Genomic DNA, 21345 nt, shown 5'->3' with positions numbered 1-21345 from the left:
AAATAAAGTATCTAGGTAAACACAAAAAAGGAAATTAAAATTCCCATTTCTAATCCCACAATCCAAAGATAAGACAGAACCACTATTAATATTTTAGTGTACATCCTCACACAGTCACACATATAGGTTTCACTTTTTTGATTCTGGCCTGGAAATCTGGGTCTAATTTTTCTGGAATAGCCATCCCAATATCTGTAGAATGCACGAAGATATATACATTTCAGAGTGTTCTGATTGAAGCTGCCCTGAGCATGAACCCAGAAGCTGAGGTGGGCAGCCAGCTGGTAAAGTGAGCCAAGCCCTGGAGAAGACCTTTGTTGCATCAAAGAAATGATAACCACAGGAGGCTTTAGTGTGTTACAGGCTTTGAGTGGAGAGAATGGAAGAGGCTTTCTCAGGGAGCTTATAATTATAACTTATCCTCAGGCAGCACTGCTGAGGTTCCGTTGTGAAACACTGTCATTTAATTGTCTCCCTTAATTTAAAAAATTACTGAAGTGAAATTCACATGATATAAAATATTAGCAGGCTTCCCTGGTTGCACAGTGGTTGAGAGTCCGCCTGCCGATGTGGGGTTTGTGCCCCGGTCCGGAAGGATCCCGCATGCCGCGGAGCCGCTGGGCCGGTGAGCCATGGCCGCTGGGCCTGTGTGTCCAGAGCCTGTGCTCCGCAACGGGAGAGGCCACAGCAGTGAGACGCCCGCGTACCGCAAAAAACAAACAAAAAAAATTAGCCTTTTTTTTTAAAGTGAGCAATTCAGTGGCATCCAATCATTCACAACGCCTTGCAGGTACCACTTCTAAGTAGCTCCAAACTATTTCCACCACTCCCAAATAAAGCCCCGCACCCAGTTTCACCTCATCGCACCTTTCCCCTAGCCCCTGGCAACAACCCATCTGTGTTATGTCTCTATGGATTTATCTCTTCTGAAAGTTTTATATAAAAGGAATCAAATAATTTGTGACATTTTTGTCTGGCTTCTTTCACTTAGCACAATACTTTCAAGATTCATCCACAGTGTAGCAAGTATTAGTTCTCCCTCTTTATGGATGAAAAATATTCCATCCTATGTATATAACAGAATTTGTTTATCCATTCATCTGTTGATGGACCTTTACTTTCAGCAAGGTACCTATAAAAGGAAAGATTTGCAGATCTGGGATTTACAGACAGGGTCTCATAGGGAGGGGGCAGCGGTTCATTTGGGGTCACCATGTCAGCCCATATCACTCTCAGTTTGGGTGTGTCTAGTGCACTCAAGTGCCCCTAGGGTATAACTGGTGGGACTCAGAAAACCTCATTATAATTCTACTCCATATTTGCTTCCCAACTTTCCACCTACGTGAGACAATCAGGACAGAAAAGCTTATCTCCGTTTTATAGATGAGGGACCTGAACTCCAGAGACTAGAAGTCAGATGACCTGGCTGGGAAATATTCATTGTCAGGGCACACGCAGTCCTTGTGATCAAATTTATCCCTCACCTCCTTTAAATGGTTACCACTAATGATAACCACAGTGAAAGACAAAGACCTGGGTGGGAGGGAGATTTGCATGTCAGGAATAAATCTGGTGGCAAATGAATGGAAGTGAACAATTGCAATTCTGTAAGAGCAGGAATGACACTGGTACGGAGGACGGAGAATGCCTTTCTCCATCCAACACTCCATCCTCGCTGTTCTCCATCTGCTGCCCACGCATCGAAGCATTTGAGCAGGAATTCCCGTTTCACCTCTGTGGATCCTGCTTCTTGTAGATCTGGGAGGATGGCGTCCTGGACACGGTGGGCGTGGGGTGGGCAGAGAATGTTCCGAATGGAAGCAGGCAGCACTATGCCTTTTACACGTAGAGGCGCTTAGGCAATGTTTGTGGGCTGAATGAATGAATGGACAAATGAACTGGCTCAAAGCTCTTTTGAATCTTTTGCGACTTTTTCTGCTAGACAGCTGATTCTCTTTGCATCAAAAACAAAGTCTCCATGCAACGGTGGCCATCAATAGACCAGAGCTTGTGCTTTTCCCCTGTCTCTAGGAGACAAAGGGGAAGCAGAGCTTTCCTATGTGCGTTAGTTAGGGTGGAGGCTAGACAGCTATAGCAGAAATCCCAAGATGTCAGTGGCTTAAAGCAGGGGTTCCCCAACCCCCGGGCTGGACCGAGGCCTGTTAGGAACCGGGCTGCACGGCAGGAGGTGAGTGGTGGGCGAGTGAGCAGTGCTTCATCTGCCTCTCCCCATCGCTCACATTACTGCCTGAACCATCCGCCTGACTCATCCCCCCGACCCCCTGCCGTCCGTGGAAAAATTGTCTTCCACGAAACTGGTCCCTGGTGTCAAAAAGTTGAGGACTGCTGGCTTAAAGAACAAATATATGTAGAGAAAAGGGAACCCTCATACACTGCTGGTGGGAATGTAAACTGGGACAGCCACTGTGGAAAACAGTATGGAGGTTTCTCAAAAAACTAAAAATAGTACTACCATATGACCCAGCAATTCTACTCCTGCATATATACCCGAAAAAAACAAAAACACCAATTCGAAAAGAGACATGCACCACCATGTTCATAGCAGCATTATTCACAATAGCCAAGATACAGAAGCAACTTAAGTTTCCATCAACAGATGAATGGATAATGAGGACATGGTACATATATACAATGGAATACTACTCAGCCATAAAAAAGAATGAAATTTTGCCATTTGAAGCAACATGGATGGATTTGGAGGGCATTGTGCTAACTGAAGTAAGTCAGACAGAGAAAGACAAATACTATATGATATCACTTATATGTGGAAGCTAAAAAATACAACAAACTAGTGAATATAACAAAAAAAGAAGCAGACTCACAGATATAGAGAACAATCTTGTAGTTACCAGTGGGGAAAGGGGGATACGCAGTATAGGGGTGAGGGAGTAGGAGGTATAACAAGAAAATTTCTAAAACTTTAAAAATAAAAAAATAAAAAGAACAAATACATTTAAATCTCTCTCCTGTACAGTTTCATGTGAGCATTCTAGGCTGGTGGGCAGCTTTGTTTTTCCTGGTCATTCCAAGAAAAATGGTACAAATGAACCTATTTACAAAACAGGAATAGAGTCACAGATGTAGAAAACAAACTTACGGTTTTACCAAGAGGGGAGAGCTGGGGGGAGGGATAAATTGGGAGACTTGAATTGACGTATACACACTCCTATATATGAAATAGATAACAAATAGGGACCTACTGTATAGCACAGGAACTCTACTCAGTACTCCGTAATGACCTACATGGGAAAAGAATCTAAAAAAGAGTGGATATATGTATATGTATGACTGATTCACCTTGCTGTACAGTAGAAAATAATACAACATTGTAAAGCAACTGTACTCCAATAAAAATTAATTTACACACACAAAAATGGTGCGAACTCCTTCCTAGTCATTGCTGTGTCATCACTGAGACATTGCTGTCATCTGCATGTCAAAGCTTAGTTGCTGCAAGTTCCAACCCGCCAGCTGCTGGAAAGAGAGAAGAAGCGTGCAGGAGGCTTGAGGCCTAGCAGGAGTTGAACACGTTACTCCTGCTCAAATTCCATCGGCAAGAACTTCATCCCACGAGCATACTAACTGCAAGGGAGGTGGGGAAATACAGTTTAGCCACGCGCCCGGAAGAAGGCGAGGATAGAGCAACTCACACACACGCTTGCTCTCTCCCTGCTACTTCGTGACCCCTCTCCAAACTGCCACGTTTCATTGGCCATCCACCTTGCGCAGTGGTCTTTGTCCGATCCTGCCGGTAAAGAAACCGAGGCTCAGAGAAGTTAGACGACTGTCCTGGGGCACACGGCCAATAGGCGAGAAGCCAAGAGTTGAGCCCAAATGCGTCTGACCACACAAGTCTCCCATCATCCCCACCCTGCCTCTCCTGACGTGAGCAATGCCTTAACAGGACAAACTCTGAGGCTCCCAAGCCCCCTTCCCGTGAAAGAAGTTGTGTTCACATAAGCAACCGTGCTGGACAACACAAGGACAGAGGTCAGACACGCGTGCCCATCTCGAGCCTTTGCTTCAGCAAGTCTGTGTCCCCTCGTTCACAGCTTCCTCCTCGTGCCGGAACGAAGGGAGGGCTGTGAATCCTCAGGAAAACTCTTCTTCCGAAGACCAGAAAAGGAGCTGGGCCCTCAAGACGGCAATAAACCCCACAAGGTTTTGTGAATTTAAGCAGTGTAATCCGTGGCAGAGAGGGGTTCAAGGGCCACAGACAGAGCCTGAATGGCTCCCAGGGGAAAAGAAAGGGAGAGCCGGGCTGCCCATCTGTTTATTGGGAACACTGTTCCTCCAGCCCAAACTACATCTCCATAATAGGGAAGAGGAGAGCGGCCCTTTAAGGGACTTTTGACTCTTAGGGCCGGAAAAGAGCAAACGATGCTTCTTTGGTCTGCAAAATATCAGCCTCAGACTTTCCATTTCCCTCTCCTCTCCCTCTCCGATCCCCCCACTCCACCCCCAGCCCTGGGGTTTTTGGCCTTTTGCTTGCATGAAAATTTATTTCACATCTTGACACTGTTGAGATAATCCATAGCACCTTCTTAGGATGAGATGAACAAGAAGCTGCAGGAAATGGAATCAAAATTTCCACAGTCTGGGCAGCTGAGCTTTTGGGGAATAAAATGGAGAAAGCTGAACCTCGTCTCGTGGAAGCGTGAAGTCTGAGGGGCTCTGCCGGCCCAGCCTGGTCCTCAGAGTCTCTGAAGCCCTTATCACAGCTCGGGGGAGGCTGGCTCAGCCGCTGGGCCTGGGGACGGAGCCTGCTCTGTCGTGTCTCTGACGGAAGCAGGAAGGCAGGGGATGGCTTTGTGTCCTGAGAGCCTCCAAATTATGAGGATGTCCATCGATGGATTTCACCACCCTGGCCAGTCTTTTCTTCCCCAGAAGCCTCCTGGTGTTGTTATAAGTGCCTAGGAGACAACTCTTGTTTTTAAGGGACTGAGAGAGAGATTCGTGACTCCACTTGTCCCAGCTTAGGGGTAAAGACAGCTGGACGGTTTATGGCAGGCGCTGTGGCATGGATGGATGCCACCTGATGAAGAGCAGAGCTTCTCAGGCCAACTTGCCCAGTGCAATCAGGGCTTGTTCGAGGACCTTCACAGGCATCTAGACACAGGCCGAGTCAGCCTCCCTCTCCCCTATTTGTTAATAGGCTCCCGCCTCCAGGGATGTGATGGGTGGTGTGTGTGTGAGACAGAGTGTGCATGTGCCCTTGTGGGTGTGAGTGTACAGCAGGGGGTCTCCTGGGGTCACAGTTAACTTGGCAGATTCACCACAGGTCAGGTTCAATCCTTCAGGCTCAAGAATCTAATGTCACTCACAATGAGTATGTCCATTTTCTCAAGGGCCAATTAACACTAACCTGGCTCACAGAGACTGATGTATAGACCAGAGTGCCCTGATTCAAAGTGAGAATACAGTCACTGGGAGGACCAGTCAGAGCATTCCCAGTTGATGGGTGAGTGATGCAGGAAGTGAAAGTGTCACTGGGGCTTTGCTTGGTAAACGTGGCTGAGGAACAAGGGGAACGGATCACAGGCATTAAATTAAATGGTCTATTATCTGCTCACTCCTGTTCCCCACACCACAGTCACACCAAACAACTTGCGTTTCCATGGACGTGCCACGTTGCCTACTGTGTGCATTTGTTGGTTCCCCATCCTGTATCCTTTCTCCTCCTAACAAGGCTCAAACTATTATCACAGTATCAGCCACGCACACCCCATGGGCTTCAGGGAGACTGACTCCATCTGCAGCTCCCAGTCCAAACTGAGCCATGACTGGCCCCCAAAAAATCCATTAAAAATTCCATACTCCAAATAAAGCATCAGTTGGGGCAGAGAAGTGACTTTATCTGAAGCTCATATCCTCCCGACAAATGGTTCTCAATATGTGGGGATGATTGGGTAGCACTACCCCTTGAAGCATTTTGGAAATGTATAAAGCCTTTTTAGCTGTCATAGTGCTTGGGGATGTTAGGTGTCACTGGCATTTAGTTTGTAGGTGCCAGGAATACTAGATATTCTGCAATGTGTTGACTATTCCACACAGCAGAGAACTGTCTATAGTCCTGTAAGACCTGTGTATATCTTATCTGACATCAGTGTTGGTAAAAATCCTGTTCTTTTAGTTTGAGTTGCCCTCAGAGCAGATCTTGAAGTATAGACTTATGTGTGGTTTATTTAGGAGGTGATTTCAGGAAGCAAAGAGTATGTGATGGTTCATTTTATGTGTCAACTTGACTGGGCCACGGAGTGTCCAGATATTTGGTTAAACATTCTGAGTGTGTCTGTGAGGGTGCTTCTGGATGAGAATAACATTTGAACTGGTTGACTGAATAAAGCAGATTGCCCTCCTCTGTGTGGGTGGATCTCATCTAATCTGTTGAAGGCCTGAAGAGAACAAAGGCTGAGTTGGTTGGGTCCAATTTTCTCTCTGCCTATCTTCGAGATGGAACATTGGTCTTCTGCTCCTTTTGGACTTGGATTCAAACTGAAACACCATCAGCTCTCCTGCCTCTCAGCCTTCAGACTTGGATGGAACTGTACCATTGGCTCTCCCAAGACTCCAGCTTACTGACTGCAGACCTTGGAACTTCTCAGCCACCATAATAAATAATCTCTTATAATAAATAATCTCTTTCTTTCTCTCTCTCTCTCTATATATATATTTAATATATATTCTATTGTATAATATTATATAATACATAATATAAAATAATATATTTTCTAGTATATATTTTATAATTACATATTATATAATTATATATATATATAAAACACATATATATTCTCCTATTGATTCTGTTTCTCTAGAGAACCCTGACTAATACAGAGAGTGAAGCAAGGAAAGAGAAAAAACTAATAGTAACTGGGGCTCAATCCCACGTGAAGAATGAGAGGCATCTATCCATGGTTCCTTGTTGGCCAGGAGTGTCCCAGAGGCTACACTCGCCTCCACTTCCTAGCTGTGCAGGTGCTGTTATGTGTGCCCCACTGGTATCCAGGGTGGGAGACGCCTGGGTCAGGAAGCCAACATGCTTGGGGAACACGAGGCATGCCCCTCTTTCCCAGAGGTGGGAGTCTGCATGGACTGCATCCTGCAGCAAGAGCTGGACTCAGTGTCTGGTAGGCAGAATACTAGCCCCCAGGTATGCCTGCATCCTAATCCCCTGAGCCTGTGAATGCTACCTGCCAGCAAAAGGGACTCTGCAGATGTGATAAGTTAAGAATCTCAAGGAGAAAGTATTAACCAGGATTATCCAGTTGGGCCTGATGTAATCACAGCACTCCTTATAAGAAGGACACGGGAGAAGTCAGAGTCAGAGAAAAAGGGCATGTGATGATGAAACAGAGGTTGGAGTGATGCACTCTGAAGGTGGACAGAGGGGCCAAAAGCAGGTGGCCACGAGCAGCTGAAAAAGGTTAAGGGTGTGGATTTTCCTTTCAGAGCCTCTAGAAGGAACCAGCCTTGGAACATCTTGACTTTAGCACAGAAATTGTCTTTGGACTTATGGCTTCTGGACCTGTAAGAGAATAAATTGGGGTTGTTTCAAACCACTAAGGTTGTGGTAACTTGTTACAGCAACCGTAGGAAACTAATACACGAAGGTGTGTCGGAGGGGACACGAGGCAGCCGATACATCTGATTATAATTAATTGAGCCTAGAACCCAAGTCTGTTTTATGTACAAACCCAGGGCACTTTTTTCACAGTTTTAGAATATACCAGATTTTCCAGGGAAGACTGGGGGGCTACTACTCAGAAGTTCACCGAGAGTCATTCTCACTTCAGGCAAAGCTACCTGCGATGGCTGACTCGCCAAATCCACAGACCTGTATCAGCCTGTGTTTGTCACGGTCACCTCTATGGAGATTCTAAGCGCAGATGCCAACATCTCACTATGTCTTCTAGAGTAGTTGTGTCCCCAAACTCACATATGGAAATACACATTATTTTGTTATAAATATGTTCCTTTTTTTTCTTCCTCGATATGACCTCTATGACCTAGTTAGGACCTGATATTGCTTTTTAAAAAAACATATGTATGCATGTAGGTTATATTATGCACTTATTCCCTTCCAGGAGATATAAACTATTTGTTAGAAAACAGCACTTTGGGTCACATAAAGCTGATAATGACGGCTCTCAAATTTTGCTGTTGTTACGTGCATCCACTATCTAAGTAATCACGCCTTCCCTCTTTTACTCTAAGACTGGCCTGACAGACAGTGTCCTGCTGGTCCCCACTCCCTCACCTATAGCAGACGTATTAGTTCAGTACAGCATTCTTTTCCATTGAGAGTGATTTCGGCTAAAACTTCTGCTCTGCTGAGTGCTCTAAGCAGCGCATTGGCTAGAGTCAAGGGCTGTCCTTTCATCCAGAGCCGGTAGGTGCCTTGGCTTGCGACACCCTCTTCCTGCCCGAAGGCCATTGCTGGCCTTTAGACACCTCCTCCTCGGGAGGCATGCACCTCCCCACCCCGGGTGGGACAGGAGTCTGCCCTTGGCTTTCCCATGGCTCCTGTGTTCTCCTGGGGCATCCCACCCATCTCCCAGTTGGCAAAGTGCCTGCTTCTTTCTCTCTCCCCATCTAAATGCAGGCTTCTTGAGAACAGGAGCTGTGACACATCCCTTGCGCTTAACATAGTGCCTGGTAGGGACTAGGAACTCAATAAATCTCTTTTCAAATCAGGCACACGAATCGACACAACCAGCGCCTGCCTTCAAATTTTCTACTGCCTATTCTTCTGAGACTTACTAATTCCCTTCTGACTGATGATTTTTAATTTAGAGGTGCTAATAGATTCCGTCAGTCTGCAGTAAAGCTGGGGCCCTGTGAAGAACCTGTGTCGTTTCAGTCACCCACCTGCCAAACAGCCCTCGGTTGGGAGAATCCCAGCCCCGGTGGAAGGGAAGTGCAGGCACGAGGCCTGAAGGATCAGGCAGATGTTCTTATGCAGGACTTAGACTCTTGAGGGAGGGACACTAAGACACAGAGTCAGTCAGAGCCACCGGCACAGCTGTGGGACCCTACAGCCCAGAACTGGGGGTAGGGGGAGTTCGGGGGCTTCAGCATCCTGTAGGGTGCTGGTGAGTGTCTGGGGTCCAGAGGAGCAGTAATAAATGTGCGTGGTGGTGAGGGCAGCAGTGGCCTAAACGGATGGCTCCTGGGGAGTCTTGTTTTTTGTTTTTTTGGGGTTTTTTTTTGTGGTACGCGGGCCTCTCACTGTTGTGGCCTCTCCCGTCGCGGAGCACAGGCTCCAGACGCGCAGGCTCAGCGGCCATGGCTCACGGGCCCAGCCGCTCCGCGGCACGTGGGATCCTCCCAGACCGGGACACAAACCCGTGTCCCCTGCATCGGCAGGCGGACTCCCAACCACTGCGCCACCAGGGAAGCCCGCCTGGGGAGTCTTGACTAGACCGTGTCTTGTTTGGCTCCGTCCGAGACTCCTTCTCCAGCTCCCTGTCAATTACGTGAGTTCCCAGAGAGCCCCTGTCCTCAAGCTTGTCCCATATGCCCGCTCCTTTCCCCACAGCTTCTTTCTTCCTGTGTCTCCCACCAAATCTTCAACCTCAACCTCCACCTTGCCCCCAATACACCTCAGATCTCAGTCCCCTGTCCTCCCAAGCTCTGTGGCTGCCCTGGGATGTGGCCCTCATTCTCAAGGAGAGGAGCGAGGCCAGCTGCCCGCCCTGGGAAAGCATGGATGCGGGTGCTCCAGTGGGAATTTCCAACCAGAGGAACGAGGGAAGAATGAGGGCAATGTTACCGAGAGGCAGAAGAACGCCTCCTGGAAATCCTGATCTTCTAGAATCTGGGGCAAAGAGCTAGTACAAAGAATTGTGTACCAAGCCAGGCACATTAAAAAAAATATATGTTGGATTTTTGAATACATCGACTGGGTGGCCAAAGAGAACTTTTGTCTCTTCTCCAAACAAAGAAACTTCCTCTTATGACAAGTGGACAGGGATGACAATTTAACACAAACACGTTATTCTGGAAAAACTCACATACAACGTTTCACTGTCCTACTGGCACTTCGGAGCATATAGAGTTGGATTGTGTTAAAAGAGTGGATGAAGAGCCATATTGATGCAGTGTTGGGTTTGGACGCCTCCTGGGCAGAACTCAGGTTGTCTCTACAAGCCTTCTGTAGCCCTTTGTTCTGCCCTGGGCCTGGTCCTTCAGCGCTCTGGATATCACACATGTGCACCAGAAATAAATGTCTCAAGTCACACACAGATAGCTTTGTCACTGGGATCTGGCGCTCAACGTGAGTACAGCGAGGCTGGTAACCGTGAACATCCACTCTATTAACTAACACCATTCAGGCCCAAGAAACATGCTTCTGTACATCTAGTGCCCCATATTTTCAAGACAAAAAGTGACTGCCTCTGAGTGCCATGAAGTTTGTGGGTTGTATCACTGCTAACTTGGGAGAAGAACACTGTTTTTGGAGTGTGGAAAGATTTGAGCAGTGGAAGAATTTAGATAAAAGACAAATTAATTAACTTGTTAAGTCCTCTTCTCAGCACAAATGCAATAGATTCTTGTACAGTGAACCATCATTTCCCAGTGGGGTCAAACATGCATTTTCTTCCTTCTCCTTGGATTCCCACTTGTGGTTTCGGGGGCCTCACTAGTGCACTGTCTGCCACAGTTGCACATGCCAACCTTGGAATACTTTGCAATGTTAAACATCACTCTTAGATTTGGATAAGACAGTCAGTTCTTATTATTCGAAGTAGCTATGTTCTATACAATCATCACAAACCCTGAATTAATGAATACTGGACCACTGTTCCTACAAGAAATACAGAATTAGGTTCCTGAGAGCCTCTGATCACAACATTTTTGTCAATTGATCTATACATAACCTTGTTTTATGTGTGTTCCTGTTTAAAAACACCCTATTTAATAAGTATTGCTGATTCATTGACATTGAACTCATGGCGACAGTGCTGTAACTGATGCCTGAACAAAGCTTATGTAACACATGTATCTCCTTCACAGGCCCAGCACAGCTTCTCGGACTTAGGACTCTAGACAGCACCACACCACTATGCAGGGGGACATTCTGAACAGCAAAGTCACCCCAAAAAGCACAAAACTTCGACAAGAGTGGCTCTAAATAGACCACAAAAAGGATGCTTATTTACAGTATGAAACAAGAAGGCAGCGTGTCCCTTGTTCCACCTCAGCTGGGAGCATGCGTGTCACGCGGCTCATATTTTTCACCATAGTCCCCACATGACCTAAAAAGCCGTGCAAGTATTGACTTGGGGGTTACAAATCAATTTTAGCAAGTAAGTGAGTTCTTAAACACAGAGTCCATGCATAAAGAGGGACAACTGTATATGATCTAGATGTAACCTGTGTGAAGTAAGATACTAATTTTTTATACTATATTAGCTAGTTGGGCATGGAATGTCAGCATGCAAACACTTTTATTCTTATAAAAAATGTAATAAGATTTAATTAAACCTTCAATAAAGTGAATTAAAAATTTCATCTTTAAATAATTTTGATCAAAATGTTTATATTTATTAATTTATAAGTTGACTTTTAATTTTATTAGGTAAGTTTAAGTATTTTTAAAGAAAAATAACTTTTAAGAAAGCACAAAGACTTCCCTGGCAGTCCAGTGGCTAAGACTCCACGTACCCAATGCAGAGAGCACAGGTTTGATCCCTGGTCGGGGAACAAAGATCCCACCTGCTGCAGGACATGGTCAAAAAAAAAAAAAATTTATAATTTTAATCTATTGCATTTTCTTTATATTTTTGTGAAAATATTTTGAAATGTGTACTTTGAATATGATTTTTTTATTACTTAATTCTTTAGATCATTATTGTTCCTGGAAAACAAATTATCCAAATATCTTTATTACAATACCATAATTAATAATGTTGCTAAAATAAAGATAAGAAAAATTAATTTTATGGAAAAAATAATATGATAATACGTGAATTATGTATGTCTTTATTTTGTTACTCATCTCGATATTGCAAGCCTATCAACTGAAGACCAGACATATCCTATAAATAAATTTATATTTATATATAATAATAAATAGATACATAAATATCTATTCTAAATAGATAAATTGTTAGAAAGATAAACTTATCAAGGTAGGAGGAGGGAGCATGTTTTATTTTACAGTTTATTATTGGTTTGCTTGATCTCTTCTTACTTTTTAGACATAGTGTAAGTGGAGCTCCATTTGTACTCTTGCTCTGGGGTGGGCCTGTTGCTATGGAGACTGGCAGTTTTAGGGGCGTTTTGGAGTCTGCATTCAAGAAGAGCAGCAGCTCAGCCTAGCAGATATTCTGATCAGGCCTCGCCCCAAATCTCAGAACAAGAGACAACAACAGCATCGAGCCAAGCTAGAAACTCCCCAATAATAGTGCTAAACATCATCGCAGGGTCGAAAAAGTCCACCCTGGCAGCCTGGAAGCCAGAAGTGGTGGGGGGGTCAGAAAATTCAGGGCCACGATGGCAACAGCAGGGAAAGGATCCTCACAGAGTTGTTTGTTGTGCTGATCAGAACAAGACATCAATACACTTCACCGTCCAGCCCTGAAGGACTTCTCCAATGGGACCAAGACCCCGTCCACCTTGAGCATGGAAGGTTCCAGGCAACAAAACTGTGTCCTGGGGCTCCCACCTCAGATTAGCCCCAAACCAAGGCTCCTCCAGAGCATGTTTATAAGAAACTGAGGACAAAATGTCATCTGCCCAGGTATTAAAGTTAGGGCTGTAAATCATCTGAGGAAAGATTCAGCATATGTGAAACTTCAGGGGACACAGAAAGTGACCTGGGTTCTACTTCCAGTTTCTAGTTTCGATACTAACTACCTGTGAGACCTGGGACAATTTTTTTTTAACCTCTGCAGGCCTCTGTTTCCTCATCTTGAAAACAAAAGCACAGTCTTAGTTGATTTTTAAGGTCCCTCTTGCTTTGCAACTCCACGATTTATCTGCCAGAGGGATTCCTCCTGTGCGTCTTGGACGACGTCCAAGGATTACTTATTCCAAAAGGCAGCTGTTCTTTTGTTTGCTGTCCTCAGGGGGAACCCAGATATTTTATGATGTTATAAGGGAGCGGGGGTGGCAGTGAGTGACTGGCAGTTTTCCCTCCGCCTCGGGGCCCCTGTCATTGGCACCAGCCCAGGCTCTTTGGTGGAGGTCCTGCCACCCTTGTTATGCGGTCAGCCTGGCTACCTTCAGGGAAGCACCCACAAGACAATAGCTCCCTTTGACAGCACCACATCCTTCCAATTGTGACAGACAGCCCTTGGGCTCTCTAATGGGGTTCAGTCTGTAACTTCCTTAAACCATGATTTATGCTTATTATCTCATTCAATAAATATTTATTTGGGGGATAGTAGTATCTACCTTGTAGTATTTCTGTGAAGAGTAAACAAATTCATATAGAACGGACTATGCCTAACACATAATACATTCCAATAAACGTTAGCCATTGAGTATCTACTATGTGCCAGGCACGAGCTAGGCACCAGAATGCCAAAAGGAGTTAGACCAGCTCCCTGAGCAGTGCACCACGGGCATGGACATGGGCAGAACAAGAGCACGCTGTGAGAAGCAATGAAGCAGGAAGAAATACAACTTATGGGAGTACAGACAGGGAGGTACTGATTCCTTCTGGCGCAGGGATGAAGAATGGAAGGTAAGGTGGAGATCTGCGGCTTCTGTATGCCCACCATCGCATCCCTCCCGTCTTCAGAGAGGAGAAGCCATCTTACTTGTGGGGAATTCATTCCATGTAGTCAGGTAGGATGATGAGGGCAGGTGACCCAAGTCTGGCCAATCAGAATATCTACCTCCCTGATGACAGTCATTGCTCAAGGAGGACCATGTGGCACACACAGGGACAATCAGGTACTGAAGACTTTTATCCAACCTATTAGAAAAGCATTCATGGTCTTTCTGTCTGCGGTCCTGAGCTTTAAAGATAATGCATGCCTAGAGCTCCCAGTGCAACTTTAGGTGGAGAGAAACTGCACCTAAGTCGAGGAAAAGCTTGGAGGGAAGAAGAGACAGAGAGACAGAGACAGAGAGCAATCATGGCATTCTGAACCTCTGGATCCAGTTGAGCCTGAAGCTACAACCGCTCTGTCCCATGAGCCAGTAAAGTACCCCTTTGCCTAAGCTAGATTGTATTGGATTTCTGACATTTGCAACCATCAGCCTTGGCTAATACAGAAAGGTGTCTTTTTTCCAATTATAGAGACTTTTAAAGAAGAGGGGATATATGAGCTGAAGTTTGAGGAACATGTAGGAGCTCATGAGGCAAAAAAAGTAACATTAGTCTTTGAGATTCAGTAACAAATCATAATTCCCTGGAATTCTTGAGATTTCCCCCCCAAATCATAAATTATTCTATATTTGATACCACTTTATATAGGTGTTTTCAAATAATAATGGTGGATCATGATCATGTTTCTGTGGTAGGCTTATAATAAACGTTTCAGAGGTTTTCCATTTTTAAAAAGACATAATGATAAATGTATAATTTACTATTGTTATGAAGAAATATATAGTGCTTGTAGATTATATATTTCAGTAACACAAATAATCTCTACCTGATATAGACATTTGACAGTAGAAAACAATAAAAGTTATACCAGAAGAACAAAATAAATACCAAATAGAAGTCATTAAAATTGAAAGATATTATCACAGATACTGAAAGTTATTGTTCTTTATTTTTAAGTTTTAAAAAATTAATTAATTGGGGGGGGCTGCATTGGGTCTTTGTTGCTGCGCACAGGCTTTCTCTAGTTGCAGCGAGCGGGGGCTACTCTTCATTGCGATGCACAGGCTTCTCATTGCGGTGGCTTCTCTTGTTGCGGAGCACAGGCCCTAGGTGCGCGGGCTTCAGTAGTTGTGGCTTGTGGGCTCTAGAGTGCAGGCTCAGTAGTTGTAGTGCACTGGCTTAGTTGCTCTGCGGCATGTGGGATCTTCCCGGACCAGGGATCGAACCCGTGTCCCCTGCGTTGGCAGGCAGATTCTTAACCACTGCACCACCAGGGAAGCCCCTGAAAGCTATCATTCTTAAAATGAGATGTTTAAACACAGGAAGCATCAATTGCCCTAAACAATGGTCTTGATCTTTGTTTCATGACAGGTGTTCCAGAGGTAGAAAAAGACCTTTCAATTTGTGTTGACACAGGTTGAATTGTGGAAAGTGCATCCAAAACCATCTTTAAGTTGGGCCAGAGGGTCCACGTTGTTTCATGTAAGGTCATTTCCTATGTAATGATGAAAATATTTCGTCTCCTTGCCCTGATTTTGATTTTGCCTTTTCAATCAATATCTCTTTTGCTAGTGTAGACTTCAGACTGTGCCTGACTTCATGTCATCTTCTCATGGGGTTTCTTCTTTTCTGGGGTCCAGCTGGGCACCCCAGGTGTTCAGCAGGGCTCGCCCACTCTGGCGCTGGGGCAGGCCAGCTACTCACGTTACTCCTTGGCTTCTGGGGTCTCCAGGCAGCTTGCAGCCTCACAGCCTCACAGCTCTCTGTCCATCCCTCTGCCAAGGACCACCATACTCAAACTCCTGGGTTCCCTTCTCTCCGCTTTCCCAACCCACAAATTCCGGGGGCTTCAGCTCTTCCTCCTCCGCTCCGTAAGACCGCCTCTCTCTGCATGTCCTTGCTGTGGTTCAGAGAGGGGTCCCAGGAACAGGAAGCTGGGGTGGATGTGCGGTCACCTGTGTGTATCCCAGCTCTCAAGGATCGCAGCTCTGTGCAGCTCGTGCTCCAATTCCTGTAAACGGTTGTTTCATCTGTTTTGCCTTTTTTTTTTTTTTTTGCGGTACGCGGGCCTCTCACTGTTGTGGCCTCTCCCGTTGCGGAGCACAGGCTCCGGACGTGCAGGCTTAGCGGCCATGGCTCATGGGCCCAGCCACCCCGCGGCATGTGGGATCCTCCCGGACCGGGGCTCGAACCCGTGTCCCCTGCATCGGCAGGCAGACTCTCAACCACTGAGCCACCAGGGAAGCCCTGTTTTGCCCAATTTTATAGTCATTTAAGCAGGGCAGTATATCCAGTACCAGTTACTCCAAGATGGCCAGATACAAAAACCCATCCCTGATTTTCAGTAGAAAATTGTTCTTATGATCATGATTATTATTACATTGTCCAAGTTTATAACACGTCTGTTCTGGTTTTGTAGCCATAATTCCACCCTTTCTTTTCTTTTTAGCGATAATACTATATTTAAATAGATTCAATATTCTCCCTAATTCCCTAAATGTAATTTTTACAAAGTTCCCTGGATTCTTGAGTTCTTCATTTGATTCATTCCCCTAAAGATTTGATTTTATAACAAATAGGTTTTTGTTTTGGTTTTTGCTTTTCACAAAAAGACTGAAAGGTGCTACATCCCTGAGCTCTTTCAAGTTTGAGAATGTCTGCCTTTTGTCTTTATAATGAAATGGTATCTTGTCTGAGTATCATTTTCTCAGTCATGCTTTGTTTATAGTACTATATATATTTTTCTTTATAGTGCTCTATTTTCTTCCTTAATTATTTTCCTAGTGACTAAAAGAATCTTTAAAATGTCAAGTAACAATATCATCTCACATCTGTGAGAATGGTTACCATAAAAAAAAATCTACAAATAACAAATGTTGGAGAGGGTGTGGAGAAAAGGGAACCCTTCCACACTGTCAGTGGGAATGTAAATTGGTGCAGCCACTATGGAAATCAGTATGGAGGTTCCTCAAAAATCTAAAAATAGAACTACCATAGCAATCCTACTCCTGGATGTACAGCTGGAAAAAATGAAAACACTGATTCAAAAAGATACATGCACCCCAGTGTTCCCAGAGGCACTATTTACAATAGCCAAGGTTTGGAAGCAACCCAAGTGCCCATGAACAGACAAATGGATAAAGATATGGTGTATGTAATATATATAATGGCGCATTACTCAACCATAAAAAAGAATGAAATTCTGCCATTTGGAGCAACATGGATGGACCTAGAGAATATTATGCTTAATGAAATAAGTCAAACAAATACTGTATGATATCACTTATATGTGGAATCTAAAAAATAATATAAACGAATGTATATGCAAAACAGAAACATTCTCACAGATGTGAAAAGCAAACTAGTGGTTACTAAAGGGAAGAGGGAAGGGGGGAGGGACAAACTGGGGTAGAGAATTAAGAGATACAAACTACTATGTATAAAATAGATAAGCAACAAGGATATATCATCTAGCACAGGGAATTATCCATTATCTTGTTATAACTTTTAGTGAAGTATAATCTGTAAAAATACTGAATCGCTACGCTGTATATCTGAAACTAATACAGTATTGTAAATCAACTATACTTCTATAGAAAACTTTTTTGATAAATTAATTTTTTAAATGTCTAGAATTTCGTTTCCTTTATTCTTATGAAATATTGATACCTATTAAAGAATGTGCATAAACTGTATACTATAAATCATCATAATAAAATGAACATGCATGAATTCATCAGCTAACCTCATAACGGACACATTATTGCTACTGGTGAAGCTCCCTTTGGTCACCTCCCCAAGCTGAGTTCCCTCGACAACCCTCAGAGAAAATCATTATCCTCAACTTTCTTTATAGATTTACCATGAAATTTTCCTTAAGTAATATATAATTGTTCTTTAACATGAAATGTGCAGCATGTTTCTTAAGATTTGATCACATTGATGTGTGTAGCTGTAGTGCATTTATCATCACTGCAGTAAAGTATTCAGTTTTATGAATATACTACAATGTATCCATTCTGTTGTCAATTGACAGGTTGTTTCTAGTTGTTTTCTATCTTGAGCAATGCTGTTATGAACATTCTTATGCTTGTTTCCTAGTCTATTTGCAATAATTTTTATTGCAAATAAAAATTTAGGATATATATCCAAAGGTGGAATGGGTATGATTAAAGGGGATGTGCATTTTCAGCTTTATAATCCAATGTCAAATAGAGCCGTTAAACAAACGTCCACTCCCACTGCGGGGGGCTGAACTTGTCCCCGCTCGGCGCTTTGTGTCCACTGTCTCCTGGCCTTGAATGTCCCTTGTGAAGAGGGCTGAGTCCTGCTGGTTTTTGCTCCCCTGGAATGATTTGCTTTTTCTGTCAAATGCCTGAAGAATTTTTTCTTTATCATCGAAGTTCATAATTTCATTAGACTATATGTTGGTATTTAACATTCTGCATCATGTTTCCTTGGAACAGTGTATTCTGCTTTTTAATATATTTAGCCCTTCCTTTCATGGAAACTCACCTGATCATATTTACATTTGAATACATCTTTTGTCCCATGTGTTGGGCCCTCTCCTTAAGGGCCATCAGTTATCTTTATATTTAATCATTTTTTCTCTCTTCTGTACCCATTTCTCTCCCAATCTCTCTCTTCCATACCTATTTCTTTCTCAATTACATTCGCAGTGATTATCTTAAGCTTTACCTCTGCATCATAATTCAAATTTCAACAGTATCTATTCTGTTTCTTCTTATTTTGTTCTTCTTATTTCTAATTTATATTTTCATTCTATAATAATATTGCCCTCTGTGTGTTTCCTTAAATCTGAAATCTCCCTTTGCATCTCATTTCTGTCATTTTACCATCTCATCTTTGAGTTCTTCTTTCACTGGATTCGTGCTCTAATTAAGCCGTATAGTGTGAAGAAATTGGGAGGAATTTCCTTCTGTTGCTTGATTTACTATTTCTTCTCATCTGGGTTCCTGGTCTTTTGCATGTTGCTTCTCCCCAGCCCTCACTCTATAGTATGGTTTTATTGTTGTCATGCTTATTCTTTCATTTTGCTCACGTATAGGGAATTACATCCGTTCAGTTTATTTGTTCTGATAGAGTGTGGGTGACTTCTTGACTCCTTCCCCATTGTATTTGAGATCAGTTTGTTTTTCTCTCTGTTTCATTGTGAGGATCAAGGGAGCTGCCGGGTGGTGGCACCAGAAGGGAAGCTCAGTGGGCAGAGTGTTGGCCGTTGGAATGCCTGGGCTCTGCTCTTTCTGCTGCGATTTTGGAGATGTGTCAGGATTTAATCCTCAGGTTTGGATAGTATACATCGTTCCCTGGAGGGTAGAACCTCAAGTTTTCATTGTTGCCCAAATTCGGTTTGTTGCCCTGAAGACTTTAGTTTGGTCAGAATCAGCCCCATTGTTCGCTCGCCCAATTTTACCCATTTCTCCCCAATAGCTATTTCTACTACTTTTCAGTCAGTGGAGAAAATGGATGTGGACACCTACATGCTTGGCCTCTCTTGGCTTTGGGGGTATTACTGAGAATTCCCAGGACTTTGCAGATTCTCCATTGCAGCTTCGAGGGCAGCAGGGACCAGGTCAGGGGCCAAGCCTTGCTGGCCTTCTCTACTTTACCCCCAAATTTTGTTTCCTTTCTTGGTTAACAGTTTTTGAAAATTATTGTACAGGATATGCCTCTTTCCTTATTTGATTGCTGTTGGTGAATTTCTTCTGCTTATTTTTACTTCTTTATTGTTTTGGCTATTTGTTGAGGTATTGGCAGAATAAAACTCTATGGGAAAGTTTCAATCTGATATCTTAGTCCAGAAGTCTTTTATTTGTTGTATGTTATCTGGTAACCCCAATGGAATGTAAATTCCACGGGGACAGGGATCTTGTTTGGTTTATCCCTGTGTTCCCAGGTCCGGAAAAGTGTTTGGCTTATAGTAGGTGCTCAATAAAATGTGTAGAATGGACAGACCGATGGACAGATAGAGGGATGGAGAAACAAAGAAATCAACTAGAAGGCTACCACCTTAGTTTCATGCAGGGATGACGTGCACCTGAGAAGTAGAAGCAGAAATGGAGAGGTAGGGGTGGATTTGAGTCACAAGTTGGAGTAGAACTGAGTTTCAGTTGGGGTGAGGGGCAGTGAAGAAGAAGCCAAGTCAATCTCTTAAGGTAAACTGAAAACTCTAGGGTTTCTAGCTTGGATGACCGGCTGGTGTCATTAGGTCGTCAACTGAGAGAGGGACCACCAAAAGGAACAGAAGATACTGGTTCGATGTGGACTCACATTTGATTTCATCAGGCTGCCTTAGATACAAGGTTGATGTTTGGGAGAGAACGGGGCTGGGCAGTCTGTGGTGTCATCAGCAAAGGTGGAGTTTGAGGGTTTCCCTGGTGGCGCAGTGGTTGAGAATCTGCCTGCCCATGCAGGGGACACGGGTTCGTGCCCCGGTCTGGGAAGATCCCACATGCCGCGGAGCGGCTGGGCCCGTGAGCCATGGCCGCTGAGCCTGAGCGTCCGGAGCCTGTGCTCCGCAATGGGAGAGGCCGCAACAGTGAGAGGCCCGCGTACCACAAAAAAAAAAAAAAAAAAGGTGGAGTTTGAGGCGGTGGAGTTAGAGAAGAGAATGGGACACAGGAGTGAACGACTTATCTACATTTAAGGTGAGGGAGGAATGAGGGGTAAAGAAATCCAATTCATGAAGCTCCAGATCCTAGGAAATGTTTCTAGAAATAGAAAAAAAAAAAGGTTATGCAGATGTATATCACATTTGTGCCCAATTTGACTTCCTCCAGGGTCCACCTTCTCCCCCAGTCTTCCCTACCATCCTTCAGCCTCCATCAAGTATTTCCAAGGTACAAAAAGAAAATGCAGATTTGCATAACCTCAAGAAGAGTGAAACCACTGCATTTGGAACAGGAATGGTTCCTTTCTTTTTGCATTCACTAAAGTGCACAGTATGAGTCATTTGAGGTTCTGAAAATTCAGCAGGACCTGGGCTTTTTAATACTCTAATCAGTGGGGGGGGAGGGCAGTGGGGGTAGACAAGCACCAGGCAGGAAATGCTGAGTGTCACACAAGGGAAGATCCCAAGAAGGTTTCCCTTCAGTGACGCCACTGGGTCTGGAAACAGTGACATCACTACAAGCAGCAACGCTGCGATCGAGCCAGCTCTCCTCTCCCTTGGGTCTGAGACCCAGGGCTGGGGACACTTCCCATCATCTCCCAGCCTGCCTCGTCCTCCCTGCACGCACCCCCTCTATCCTACAGCGTATTTAGGGCTGGGGCGATGAGTCCAATTTCTGTGAGCTACACCCAAGGCCACTCTGACCAGCGCCACCCCTAGGCCTCCTCACAGGAATTGGACATTGGGGAACGTGGGTTGAAGTGGAGTCACCTTGGACTCCAGAGGGCTTTAGTTACTGAATTGCCACGTGCAGATCTGAGCCAGGTGTTGTCAGGAAGGAAGGAGTTCCTGTTTTGCAAATTTTCATCCTTCTTCAGTCAACTAGCTGAGGCTTCAGAGTAAGGGC

The sequence above is a fragment of the Kogia breviceps genome, chromosome 1 (genome assembly GCF_026419965.1).
Source record: "Kogia breviceps isolate mKogBre1 chromosome 1, mKogBre1 haplotype 1, whole genome shotgun sequence".
NCBI classification, from domain to species: domain Eukaryota; kingdom Metazoa; phylum Chordata; class Mammalia; order Artiodactyla; family Physeteridae; genus Kogia; species Kogia breviceps.
This window is presented reverse-complemented; position numbering follows the sequence as displayed.